This window comes from Pongo pygmaeus, chromosome 11 (genome assembly GCF_028885625.2).
Source record: "Pongo pygmaeus isolate AG05252 chromosome 11, NHGRI_mPonPyg2-v2.0_pri, whole genome shotgun sequence".
NCBI classification, from domain to species: domain Eukaryota; kingdom Metazoa; phylum Chordata; class Mammalia; order Primates; family Hominidae; genus Pongo; species Pongo pygmaeus.
In genome coordinates, this window is record NC_072384.2 from 57,904,107 (window position 1) to 57,918,013 (window position 13,907).

The following is a 13,907-nucleotide window of genomic DNA, read 5'->3' on the forward strand; positions in this document are numbered from 1 at the left end:
TGTGACATTCAATAAGTCTAAATGAAGGAAATGGAACAGCCTTGAAGATAATCCAAACTGATACAAATAAAGACATGGACACAAATCATATTTGATCAGCAATATCTTATTACCCAGATTTTCACTGAATTTGCAAAAGAAGATAGAGCAAAAGCTAAAGAAAATATTGAAAATAAGTGTAAAATATTTTTAGCGTAATCTTTTATGTGAATAAAATGTGTCAAGTGTTTGGTTAATTAGCATTAAACATTAAAGAACAGTTCAATAAGATTGGATCGTGGTTTCAAAATTCCTCATATAAGTTAATGATTTACCTAATTTACATGTTTCATATTTTGTTAGAGTAGACATTATATGAATTATTGACATTAATTGCATTTATTAGATAGTACATTCACTGAATATTATAATAGCTTAAAGTAACTCATATGAAAGAATGGCTAGCATTCATGAATATAGGAAAAATGTATATGAATCATGTATAAATGTATGTGTATAAATACATACAAATATGATAATTTTGGAATATTTCTATGATTATTTATGAAAAGATTAAAATTACAAGTAGTTTCTGGATGGAAGAGCAGACTGGCTGAAACATCTGCCTCCTTATTGATCGTCAGGGTGGCTCTATGTGATGTGGCTTGCTGAACCAGTACCTCTCACCTGCATCTCTCCTAAATTGCTGTTCTGTAACCTTCCTACCCAGATTCACATTTACATGGATAGCTGGAATGCTAGAAATGAATCATAATATTGTAGGGGCTCTGGCTTGCAAGAGACCTGAATGTCCTTAGGACATTCCCAATTTGCGGAATTCCCAATTTGCAGAATACCCAAAGGCTGTCCGCATCCCCTCTGCTGCCTGAAGCCTAAGCAGAAATTCAGTTCTTTTTAACAGGGTTAACACGGTTAACACAGAGGGATGGCAATGGAGAGAAATGGGCATTGATATCCCAACTACATTGTGCTCGCTAGGCCACAGGTCCTAGTGGGGGGCTGGGCCTGTATGTTTCTAGTTCAAAATAAAATGTCCTGTGGGCTAGTGTGAGCTCTGAACCATAATTTGACATACAGGGGAGAGGCTGGCCCTTTTGTTTTCTCTAATATTCCTCTTCTCACAATGAAGTATACATATACACTTTCGGTAAGTAGTTTTAAAGTGCACACTCTTGAGGTTACAGCCAGTTAAACAGATTAAATTTCTTTTTTTTCTGGTTTTTTTTTTTTTTTTTTTTTTTTGAGACAGTGTCTCCCTCTGTTGCCCCAGCTGGAGTGCAGTGGCATGATCACAGCTCACTGTAACCTCGACCTCTCAGACTCAGGTGATCCTCCCACCTCAGCCTCCTGAGTAGCTGGGGCTAGAGGCGTGCACTGCCATGCCCGCCTAATGTTTGTATTACTTGTAGAGACAGGGTTTTGCCATGTTGCCTACACTGGTCTTCAACTCCTGAGCTCCAGTGAATCTCCCACCTCTGCCTCCCAAAGTGCAGGGATTACAGGTGTGAGCCACCACGCTCAGCCTGGCACATTACATTTCCACAAGATAATTAATTAGACTACTTTTGTATAGATTAATACAAGTGTGGCTTCTTTCCTGAGCTTCTCTCTCCCTCTGTCTCTCTTTCTTTCCCCTCTACTCGCATTTCTTCCCCACTCAGTATTTCTCTCTTTCTACCGCCGGATCTCAACTCTAAGACCTTGAAAAAAACAAAATTATTTCTGCCTGGGCTTTTGATACAATCCTCAAATTCAGGTTGAAACAGTTTTCTGTGTGGCCATCTGCCACCCAAGCTGTTTTCATTCCTCTCTGAATTCTCATTTCTAAAACAAGGGAGGGACAAAGGGCATATGCTGCCAGCTCTCTGAACTCATCCTTTTGACTCCAGTATGCACTAGGTTTTTGTGGCTGGCTTCTGGGCACCTCACCTCCTTCCCCCAGGCGTCTTCCTTCTTGAATTGCATGATCAGGAGTCTATTAGGAGTCACCCTATCTCAAGGTATTTTTCCCTCTATTATTCCACCAATAAACTGTCAACTTCTTACTCTTTCTACACATAGCTTCTCCAAAACTGGAGTTGTACCAAAATGCATGAGATTTTTTAAATTGACATATTAAGCAAAAGAAGTACAATGGCAACATATGTCCTATTTAACTGGAAAGAGAGGTATATACAGCCAGAACCCTGGACCAGTTTATTAAATTTTGGCAGTACAGCATCCGGCAAGAAAAAAAGTTAAGGGCAAGGCTAAGATACTTAGTATAGAGCAAAATTAAAAATAATGTGGGTCCCAACTGAAGAACAGACCTTAAACTGGTCCATGGCTGGAATCCACTATTATATGTCTGGGTTCATACAAGCCTGGTAATTATATGCAAAATTTGCATGTGTTAATTTTCCCGGGCAGAGATCACACAGATTTCATCAACTTCTCAGAGGGAATCTGTGACCCAAATAAGGTTAAGATATTGAAGGAGAGTCAGTTACTAAAATATTAAAAGAAACTTACTCTAAGTAACTGATAAAATTATCTAATATTTAGCCTATTTTAAGTACAAATTCTAAATTCCTTGAATAAATATAAAAATGGTCCATTCATTGGTGGGAGTATACTATGGGTCCAAGTAAGTTTTTCAAGTTCCATTCAAAACACTTTATATATGATTAAGAAAATGTGAAAGTATTTTTCTGCTTTATTGGAGTATAGTTGACAAATGAAATTATAAATATTTAAGGTATAAAACTAAATCTTTTGGTATATACATACAATGTGTACCACAATCTAATTAACGTATCTATCACCTCACATAACCATTTTCTTTTTTCTTTTCTGTGGTGAGAACACCTAATATATACCCTTTTAGCAAATTTCAAATATACAATACAGTATTATTAACTATAGTCACATTGCTGTACGTTAGATCTCCAGAATTTATTCATCTTGCATAACTGAAACTTTGTACCCTTTGACCAATATTTCCCCATTTCCTCCTCTTCTCCCAACCCCTGGCAAGCACCATTCTACACTCTAATTCTATGTGTTTGACTATTTTAAATTCCACATATAAGTGAGATCATGAAGCATTTGTCTTTCTGTACCTGGCTTATTTCACTTAGCATAATATCCTCCAGTTTCATCCATGTAGTCACAAATGACAGGATGTCTTTCTTTTTTAAGGATAATATTCATAAACACACACACACACATACACAGACACACATATATATATACGTACATATATACCACATTTTCTTTATGCATTCATCCATTGATGGACATTTAGGCTGTTTCCATATCTTGGCTATGTGAATAATATTGCAATTAACTGATTTCATTTCCTTTGAATATATATATATATATATATATTTTCCATAATGGCTGTACCAATTTACATCCCCACCAATAATGTCCAGGGTTCTATTTTCTCCACATCCTCACCAACTTTCTGATAATAGCCATTCTAACTGGTGTGAGGTAATAATTCATTGTAGCTTGGATTTGCATTTTCCAAATAATTATTAATGTTGAGCAACTTCTCAAATACTTGTCAGCCATTTGTGTGTCTTCTTTTGAGAAATGTCTATTCAGATTTTCACCCATTTTTTCATAGGATTATTTGTGCTTTTGCTAGTGAGTTGAGTTGTTTGAATTTTATATATATAGAGAGAAATATATATATGTATACATAATTTTTTTCTGGTTATTTATCCCTTGTCATGGAGAACCTCTGCTAGGGCAGTGCAGAAGGGAAACGTGGGGTCAGAGCCCCCACGCAAAGTCCCTACTGGGGAAACCACTAGTGGAGCTGTGAGAAGAGGGCCACCATCCTCCAGACTCTGGAATGGTAGATCCACTGACAGCTTGTACCATGAGCCTGGAAAAGCAACAGACACTAAACGACAGGCTATGTCGTTTAGTGAAAGCAGCCAGGATAGGGGCTATATCCTGCAAAGCCACAGGGGTGGAGCTGCCCAAGGTTGTTGGAGCCTACCTCTCGCATTAGTGTGACCTGAATGTGAGACATGGACTCAAAGGAGATCATTTTAGAGCTTTAAGATTTGACTGCCCCGCTGGATTTCGGACTTGCATGGGGCCTGTAGCCCCTTTGTTTTAGCCAATTTCTCCTATTTGAAATGGCTGTATTTATCCAATGCTTGTACCCCCACTGTATCTAGGAAGTACCTAGCTTGCTTTTGATTTTACAGGCTCATAGGTGGAAGGGACTTGCCTTGTCTCAGATAAGACTTTGAAATGTGGACTTTTGAGTTAATGCTGAAATGAGTTAAGACTTTGGGGGACTGTTGGGAAGGCATGATTAGTTTTTAAATGTGAGGTCATGAGATTTGGCAGGGGACAGGGGCAGAATAATATGGTTTGGCTCTGTGTCCCCACCCAAATCTCATCTTGAATTGTACTCCCATAATTCCCATGTATTGTGGAAGGGACCTGGTGGGAGATAATTGAATCGTGGGGGCAGTTTCCAACATACTGTTCTTGTGGTAGTGAATAAGTCTCACAAGATCTGATGGTTTCATAAGAAATCCCTTTCACTTGGCTCTCATTCTCTGTTGCCACCACCATGTAAGATGTGCTTTTCACTTTCTGCCATGATTGTGAGGCATCCCCAGCCATGTGAAACTATGAGTCCATTAAAACTATTTTTTCCCTAATCTTAGGTATGTCTTTATCAGCAGCATGAAAACAGCCTAATACAATGACCTCCTCTAGAACAGTTTTTGATTTAAAGTCTATTTTGTCTAATTTAAGTGTAGCCACCCCTGCTCTTCTTCAGTTACTATTTGCATGGAATATTTTTTTTCCAGCCTTTCATTTTCAACCAATGTGTGTGCTTAAGAATAAACTAAGTCTCTTGGAGACAAGATATTGCTAGATCTTGTTTTAATCGTTTCAGCCACTCTAGCCTTTTATTAGAAAGTTTAATCTATTTATATTTAACGTAATTATTGATACGTGAGAACTTCCTATTGTCATTTTGTTAGTTGTTTTCTGCCTGTTTTGCAGTTGCCTCTCTACCTTCCTTGCTTTCTTGATGTATTTTTTTGTTGCGAGATGATTTTTGTGGTAATTTGGTTTGATCCTTCTCTCTTTTGTGTATCAATTATAGGTTTTTTTTTGTGGTTACCTTGAGGCTTGCATAAAATATCTTGTATTTATTTATTTATTTTAAATTAATAACAACAATTTCAATCACATATAAAATCTCTATACTTTTATCACCCCTCACATACACACGTTGTGTTCTTACAGTCAGAGTTTACTTCTTTTTGTATTGTGTATCCATTAACAAATATTTTGTCCTTTAACTGTAATATTAGGGTTAAAATTTATACACCATCATTATGGTGTTAAATTATTTGTTGTCTATATATTTATCTTTATTAGTGAGATTTATGCTTTCATATGCTTTTATGTGTCTGTTTAGCATATTTTTGTTTGAAATTGAAGAACTCCCTTAAGTATTTTTCAAAGGAAAATCTAGTGGTGACAAATCCTTCAGTTTTTGTCTATCTGAGAACTATTCTAACTACTTTATTTTTAAAGGATAGTTTTGCAAGGTATCATCTTGGTTTGCAATTTTTTTTCTTTTAGTACTTTGAATATACCACCCCACTTTTCTCTGAGCTCCAAGGTTTCTACTAAGAAGTCTACTGGTATACTTATGGAGTTCTCTTATACGTGATTCCTTTTCTGTTTGTGTTCAAAATTGTCTGTCTTTGACTTTTTACAGTTATAATGTGCCTCAGAGCAGACCTCTTTACGATCAAGCTATTTGGAGTCCTTTGGGTTTCTAAAATCTGGATATCTATTTCCTATCCCAGATAGGAAGTTTTGGGAAGTTTTCAGTCATTATTTCTTTAAGTAAGCTTTTTGCCCTATTCTTTCTCTCTCTTCTCCTTCCCTATGACTCTGATAATTTGTATACTGGTTCACTTGAAAATGTCCCATAAATCCTGAAGGCTTATTTGACTCTTTCTCATTCTTTTTTCTTTTCCTTCTCTGACTAAATAGTTTCAAGTAACTTGTATTTAAGTTCCCTGATTGTTTCTTCTGCTTGATTGAGTTTTCTGTAGAAACTTTATTGCATTTCATTCATTACATTGTTTAGTTCTAGAATTTCTGTTTCATTCTTCACTGTTATTTCTATTCCTTTGTTGAACTCATTTTGTTTATGTATTGTTTTCCTAATTTCATTAAGTTGTCTAATTGTGTTCTCTTGTTGCACATCAAGCTTTTTTAAACAAATTATTTTAAATTTTTTGTCAGGCAATTTGTAGATCCCCACTTCTTTGGGGTCAATTACTAAAAATTTATTGTCTTCCTTTGATGGTATCATGTTTCCTTGATTTTTCACATTCCTTGTAGTATTGTGTTGGTGTCTGTGCATTTGAAGGAGTTATTTCTTCCATACTTTATGGTCTGGCTTCGGTGGGGAGAGACCTTCACCTGTGAGTGTCTGCAAGGGTACTAGCTGGGTGGGATGTGCAGCAGTGCTGGGTGCATGGGTGCACAGTGGAATCAGGTCAGGGGCATAGGTGTACATCACTGCTGGGGCTAGTGCAGTGGCTCCAGCTCCAAGGGTCACAGAGGTAGTTCTGGCTCGGGGTGGTGCAGTGGTGTGGGCTGTGTACAGCTCTGTCAGCTGGGGTTTTACTGACAAAGGCTGGGGGATCCTTGGCTGAAAAGGTGAAGGATCCTGATGGTGACAACTACTGGGGTCCTCCTGCTTTCCTTTTCCAGTACATCAGGAAGTTTCAGCCAAGGAGACTCCTTTTGGCACTTAGTTGTGGTGGCCTAGGTGATGGGATAACACAGGTAAAATGTTTCCGGTGCTTTTCTATGTGCCTATCCTCAGTTGTGCTACCTGGGTTGCTATAGCTTTTAAATTGTACTCTAAAGCTCTCCTAGAGCTATTTTCATCCGTGGATAGTAAGTCATTGTTTTTGAAGGAGATGAGGAATGGGACTCCTAGTTGGTCATCTTGCTGACATCACTCCCATGAAGGTATTCTTTAAATCAACATTTCCTAAATTCCTCTCATGATTTGAATAACTCAGAGTGCTTGTATTCTAAAAATGAAAATTCCCCAGTTCCAGCCCACAAATACTGAATCAGAATTTAAAAGAGAGAGGCATAGGAATTTTTTGAAAGAAATATCTCAGATTATTTCTATCAATAGGAAGCACTTTAAGGAAAATTGCCAAAGTTATAAATAATTGATGTCCTTGTTCATCAAACAAAAACAAATGAATTAAAAACAGAAAACAAGAAATCTATGCCCTAATTTTAACAATTTTAACATAGCAATTATCCACTGACGGCTAGGTTTGTTATTTTGTGAAATTCTGCATAATACAAATGATTAATAAATTATAATTGTTTAAAACATTTGACCTTTATAGCAATATAAGTATTAAAAATTAGTTTTGTAATTCACATGTAGCCACATACAAAGGTTTTACTACCTAAACAATTTTTCCAAACAAGGTACTAAAATAAACTTACAGAAGGTATTTGTAGAAAATGCATTTGAGTTTAGTAATTTGATGAGTTTTCATCCCTAAAGTATTAAGAAATTGTAAAGGAGTCTTAGCATAAAAAGCAAAATGTTAAAAGAAGCAGCAGGTGGTCAAGCAGTCTCTCTCAAACATATTATCCCATTAAACTAATAGTTTTTTTTTTTCACAAAAGAAATGTTTTTCTAATGTATTACAAATCACCCCAGAGAGATTATTTATAATGGTCACTTCAGTGGGCTATCCCAGCTAGTTTACTCTACAGTGCCATTTTAATAAAAACCTACTGGGAGGAAATCTCTTTATAATTTAAGCCATTTAATTTTAAAAATTAATGTAAAGTAAAGCCATAGTCAACTCAATTCAACAAATATTTGATTATTATCTCATATAAATAAGCCCAGCTGTAGGTTAGCTGCTAAGGATAAAGTGACGAGTAAGACACAATTCCTATCCTCAAAGAGCTATCTTGCTCCAGAACATTTTTTTCTCTTGCCTTTTTTTTTCTTTTGAGGAAACTAAATCAGGGGTTTGCAAACTTTTTCTGTAGAAGGACAGATAGTAAATATTTTCTACTTTGCTTGTCATTCTGTCTCTGTTGTAACTATTCAACTCAGTTGTGTAGCATGAGAGTTGTATAGCCAATGTGTAATTTTTAAAGCATGGTTCTAATAACAAAAATAGGCTGCTGGCCAGATTTGTCCCTTGGGCTGTAATTTGTTACCACTGGACTAAATAACTCGTGAGTGCTTATTTAATCTTTCAAATTTTTATCATATCTGCCTTACTAAAATGTTTATACCAGAAATAGTGAAAAGTAGGTATACCAAGAAGATAGGAAATTTAAAAAGGAATTACAGAAAAGGAAGTTGTTAAAGGAGAAAAGGCAGTGTCACCCAAACAGAAAGTGATACATCAATAAAAGACAAGCTCTCTAGAGGAAATTTGAAAATTTTTAAACAGTAACAACAGTAACAGTAACATATTATGAAATAATCCACTTCCATGTAAAATCATCTTAATAGCTCTAACTTGCTTTAAAAACAGATGTGTTAAACAGGCATAAAATCTAAAATGCTTAATTATACAAATAATGCATAATTTTGTAATTAAAAATACAAATAAGCCCAAAGAAAAAAATAAGTATCTCCACAAATCTTACCAAACCAGAAACACTACTGTTTTACTAAAAAAGGTTTCAAATATGTTAGAAGAGCCAAGTCTTCATAGGATTCTTCTGCAGCTTCTAGGATCAGATAGGATCAGAGCTTAATCCATTCATTCACTCCCAAAGTTCACATTTTAGAGTGCTGAACTTGCTCAAGTGGGGCAAACTGCAGTGCCCAGTGCCCAATAGCCTATCACCATAAGAATAATGTGTGCTCCACCATGGCACACATATACATCTGTAACAAACCTGCACGTTGTGCACATGTACCCTAAAACTTAAAAATATAAAAAAAAAAAGAATAATGTGTGCTAGGCACTATATGAGGAGCTTTCTGGAGATCATCTCATTGAATCCTTCCCACAATTCCAGAAGGTAGACACTATTATGATTACGTGCAATGTTAGAAATGAGGAATGTGAGGCATGAATGAAGTGTGTGAGGCATGAATGAGGAATGAAGTAATTTACTATGATCAAGCAGCCAATCAGTGCCAGAATGATGATATAAATCCAGAAATTTGGTTTCTATCATCCATGATCTGAAACTTTAGCATTTCTCCTAAGGAAAAATAGGTACATCCAAACCCTGTGGTATAAACCTAGAGCCAGTAGTGAGACACTCCTTGCTTTCATTGAGATAGACATGAATGTAAAAAGTATAAATGTCTCTGTCACCCATAAAGAGATAATGGCAACAATATCACAATTAGCAATGATTTGGTATGTATTACTTACCAAACTCAAGGTAATAAATTTGAGTCCATAGTTTGGGGCCATAATTTAACTATTTAAGTGTGAATTTGTCCATTCTCATATTGCTACAAAGAACTGCCTGAGACTGAGTAATTCATTTAAAAAAAAAAAAAGAGGCTTAATTGGCTCATGGTTTTACAGGCTGTACAGGAGGCATGGCTAGGGAGGCCTCAACAATCATGGCAGAAGGCAAAGGGGAAGCAGACACATTCTACGTGGCTGGAGTAGGAGGAAGAGAGTGAAGGGTGAGGTGCTATACACTTTAAAACAACCAGATCTCATGAGAATTCACTCACTATCATGAGAACAGCAAGAAGGAAGTGCACCCTCTTGATCCAATCACCTCCCACTGGACCCCTCCTCTAACATTAAGGATTACAATTCAACATGAGATTTGGGCAGGGACACAAATCCTAACCATAACATTCTCCCCTGGCCCCTCCAAAATCTCATGTCCTTCTCAAATTGCAAAATACAATCATCCCTTCTCAACAGTCCCCCAGGTCTTAACTCATTTCAGCATAAACTCAAAAGTCCACATTCCAAAGTCTCATCTGAGACAAGGCAAGTCCCTTCCGCCTATGAGCCTGTAAAATCTAAAATAAGTTATTTACTCCCAAAATACAATGGGGTATAGGAATTACTCCCTTTCCAAAAGAGAGAAATCTGCCAAAAGAAAGGAACTGCAGGCCCTGTACAAGCCCAAAACCCAGCAGGGCAGTCACTAAATCTTAAAGCTCTAAAATAACCTCCTTTGATTCCATGTCTCACATTCAAGCCATACTGATGTCTGGAGGATGATGGCCCTATTCTCACAGCTCCACTATGCAGTGCCCCAGTGGGGACTCTGTGTGGGGGCTCCATCTCCACATTTCCCCTCTACACTGTCCTAGTGGAGGTTCTCCATGAGGGCTCTGCCCATTCAGCAGACTTCTGCCTGCACATCCGGGCTTTTCCATATATCCTCTGAAATCTAAGCATAGGCTCCCAAGCTTCAGCTCTTGTCCTATGTGCACCTGCAGGCTTAACACCACATGGAAGCTTCCAAGGCTTGTGGCTTACACCCTCTGGGGGAGTGGCCTGAGACATATCTGGGACCCTTTTAGCGATGGCTGGAGCTGGAGTGGCTGGGACACAGGGAACAGTGTCCCAAGGCTGCACAGGGCAGCAGGGCCCTGGGCCCAGCCCAGGAAACCATTCTTCCCTTTTAGGCCTCCAGGGCTGTGATGGGAGGGGCTGCCATGAGGTCTCTGAAATGCCTTGAAGGCATTTTCCCTATTTTCTTGGCTATTAACATTTGGCTCCTCTTTACTTAGGCAAATTTTTGCAGCCAGCTTGAAGTTCCAGTTTCAGATCATCCCTGCTCACACATATGAGCATATCCTGTTAGAAGAAGCCAGGCCACATCTTGAATGCTTTGCTGCTTAGAAATTTCTTCTGCCAGATACCCTAAATTCTCTCTCTCAAGTACAAAGTTCAACAGATTCTTAGAGCTGGGGCACAATGCTGTCTGTCTTTGCTAAAGCCTAACAACAGTGACCTTTGCTCCAATTCCCTATAAGTTCCTCATCTCCACCTGAGACCACATCAGCCTCATTGTCCATATTACTATCAGCATTTTGGTCACAACAACTGAACAAGTCTCTATGAAATTCTGAGCTTTTCCTCATCTTTCTGTCTTCTTCTGAGCCTTCTGCACTCTTCTAACCTCTCTGTCTTTACCCAGTTTCAAAGTCACTTCCACATTTTCAGGTATCTTTATAGCAGTGCCCCACTTCTCAGTACCAATTTTCTGTATTCGTCCAGTCTCACATTGCTATAAAGAACTACTGGAGACTGAGTAATTTATAAAGAAAAGAGGTTTAATTGGCTCACGGTTCTGCAGGCTGTACAGGAAATATGGCTAGGAAGGCCTTAAGAAACTTACAATCATGGCAGAAGGGGAGGCAGACACATTCTACATGGCTGGAGCAGGAGGAAGAGAGCAAAGGGAGAGGTGCTATACACTTTTAAACAACCAGATATCATGAGAACTCACTCAATATCATAAGAACAGCAAGGGGGAATTCCACCCTCATGACCCAATTACTTTTTACCAGTTCCCTCCTCTAACACTGGGGATTACAATTCAACATGAGATTTGGGCAGGGACACAAATTCAAACTATATCAAGGTGTCTGAATAGTCAGTTGTTCTGAACTTTCTTTGGAACCCAAACACTTTGTAAATGTAACAACAGCCACAGATAATTCCCTCAAAGGAGTGCAAATAAGCATACTGTGGTGGCCCTGGAAGTGTACCACCCAGATCTCCTTCATAGAACTCCTGCCAGGAGCTAAGCTGATGGACAGCCCCAGCTACTACCCCTTGGATTCATGAGTGCTCATAGTACTTTCCCTAGGGCTTCTTGGAGCCAATAAATAAGCATGGAAGAGGTAATGGTGCCTGTACCTTTCTGCCCAATATAGGATGCTTCCAAAAAGCAAATTTTGCTTCAGGACTCGACATTAGCTTGGACGAGATTTTCTTAGAACTATACTGCAGTCTGAGGCCTCCAACCAAATCCTCTTTCCCCTCTCTCCTTTCACAGATGCCAGACCTGCCTTGCAGTCTCAAGGCTCTTGCCTTCTATTCCTCCTCCCTCTCCTTTACCCTCCACACGCACTCCCCCATAAATTAAGCTTGTCTAATTCTGTCTTGTTGTCTATTCCTTGGAAGACCTGAAATGATAATCACAGGTGTGTAAACATTGTGCATTTTTTTCAAAGTATTAGCGGAACCCTGAAGCTCATTTGTAGATCCCCCTGAGGTATAAAGACACCAGGTTAAGAACCTCAGCAGGTGGTACAATTAAAGGTAATTAAAAGATGGATACTAAGCCAATTTTTGCATCATTCTGCTCTTATAAAACTTTGGCAAATGATTTTTTTAAAAATATGCATAGTTCAAATCTAAAACAACTATATTTAAATACTTGTTAAATTATAGTAATCTATTATTTTTTAAAAAATCAAATAGGTAATAAGAGAACCATTAAAACACCATAAATTTAAAAATCCCTTGAGTGTTGTTTTTTTAGTTTTCTGGAAAGAACATCATACCCTGTAATACTAAAGCCTGAGCTCAAATCCTAGCTTAGCCAGGCTTGCTGATTAACCTCCTACAAATCACTTAACTTTTCTGGGTTCAAATTGCCATATCTCTAAAAGGAAGGGGTTGGACTAAGTAATTTCTAAGGAATCTTTCCATTCTAAAATTTTATGATAATATACGGTTTTCTCGGTGGCATAATTAATAGTATCAAGAAGGCAAAACTAACTCTAAGGCCAATATAATAATATCAGTAATGTCATTTCAGAAGAAACTGAAGGAAAAATTAAATGTATTTAAAATCCTCAAGGGCTGGCCTCTGCCTCCTCTTCCAGCTTTAAAAACTACCCTAGTAACACCTTCTTACTGTTCCTGGTACCTCCCAAGTTCATTTCTGCCTCCAAGTCTGTTGCATTTGTTCGGAAAGTAGTTCCCAAATGGCTAGTTCCTTCTCATAGTTCAGGTCTTGTTTCAAAAGTCACATCTACCAGAAGATCTTATGTGACAATCCTGCCCAAAATAACATCCGCAATCCCCAACTGTTGTTTTCAGAACACTCTCTTATATCATCTCACAAACAATTATCACTATTTTTTTTTTTCGGTTGCTTGTCTGTCTTTCCTCACTAGAATAGAAGCTCTGTGGAGCAAACATGTTTTCTGTCTCATTTATCATATATCTCTTAGAATAATGCCTGGCATATAGGAAGCATACAATAAACATGTTTTAATGAACAAATGAGTGAATCAATGAGTGAATCAATACGTGCATGCTAACAGAAAACAAAACTGTAACTTTTAGAAGAGTGAAAGAAAGTATAAAAATCACCCCCCATTCCATTTTTTAGGGTCATATAGAAGCAGAAACTTGGCTTTGCATGCTGTATTTCATAATTAGAGAAGATAATAACCCATATGTGTGCCAGGAGTAGCATTAGGTTTAGCTTCGGACTGAGTTTTTTCCTGTGGGACATCAACAGAATTGTATGATGATCAATACTAAGATCATGTTCTAACTAATTGAGCTCACAGGCTTAAATTACTCAGCTTTTAATATTTGGAAACAAGCAAGCATCAAAATAATTCTATTGAGTTCCAAAGAATTAAAACTCACAATGCCTAATTTTAAAAAGTCATCCAATAGCTCTATGAAAATTTAATTACCATGGAAAGGTTATATTAAGAATGAGTCATTGAAGTTTTAAAAAACTTTTTTTACAAGATAATTTTGTGATTGAGTTTTATGTCACAAAGACCAAGAAACAGCCAAATGTGAAGTCAACCCTCAATTTTCCATGATAAAACCAGGAATTAGCTCATGAAGAAGTAGTAGGAAGGGTATATATTGGTTTTGGTG

The 13,907-nt window shown here is 37.6% G+C and overlaps 1 protein-coding gene across 3 annotated transcripts in view; it reads right to left on the minus strand.

Moving 5' to 3' along the window:
• The window catches only part of CCDC148 (coiled-coil domain containing 148), a 280,505-nt gene that overhangs the window by 227,835 nt on the left and 38,763 nt on the right, over positions 1–13,907 (minus strand). The window lies entirely within an intron of this gene.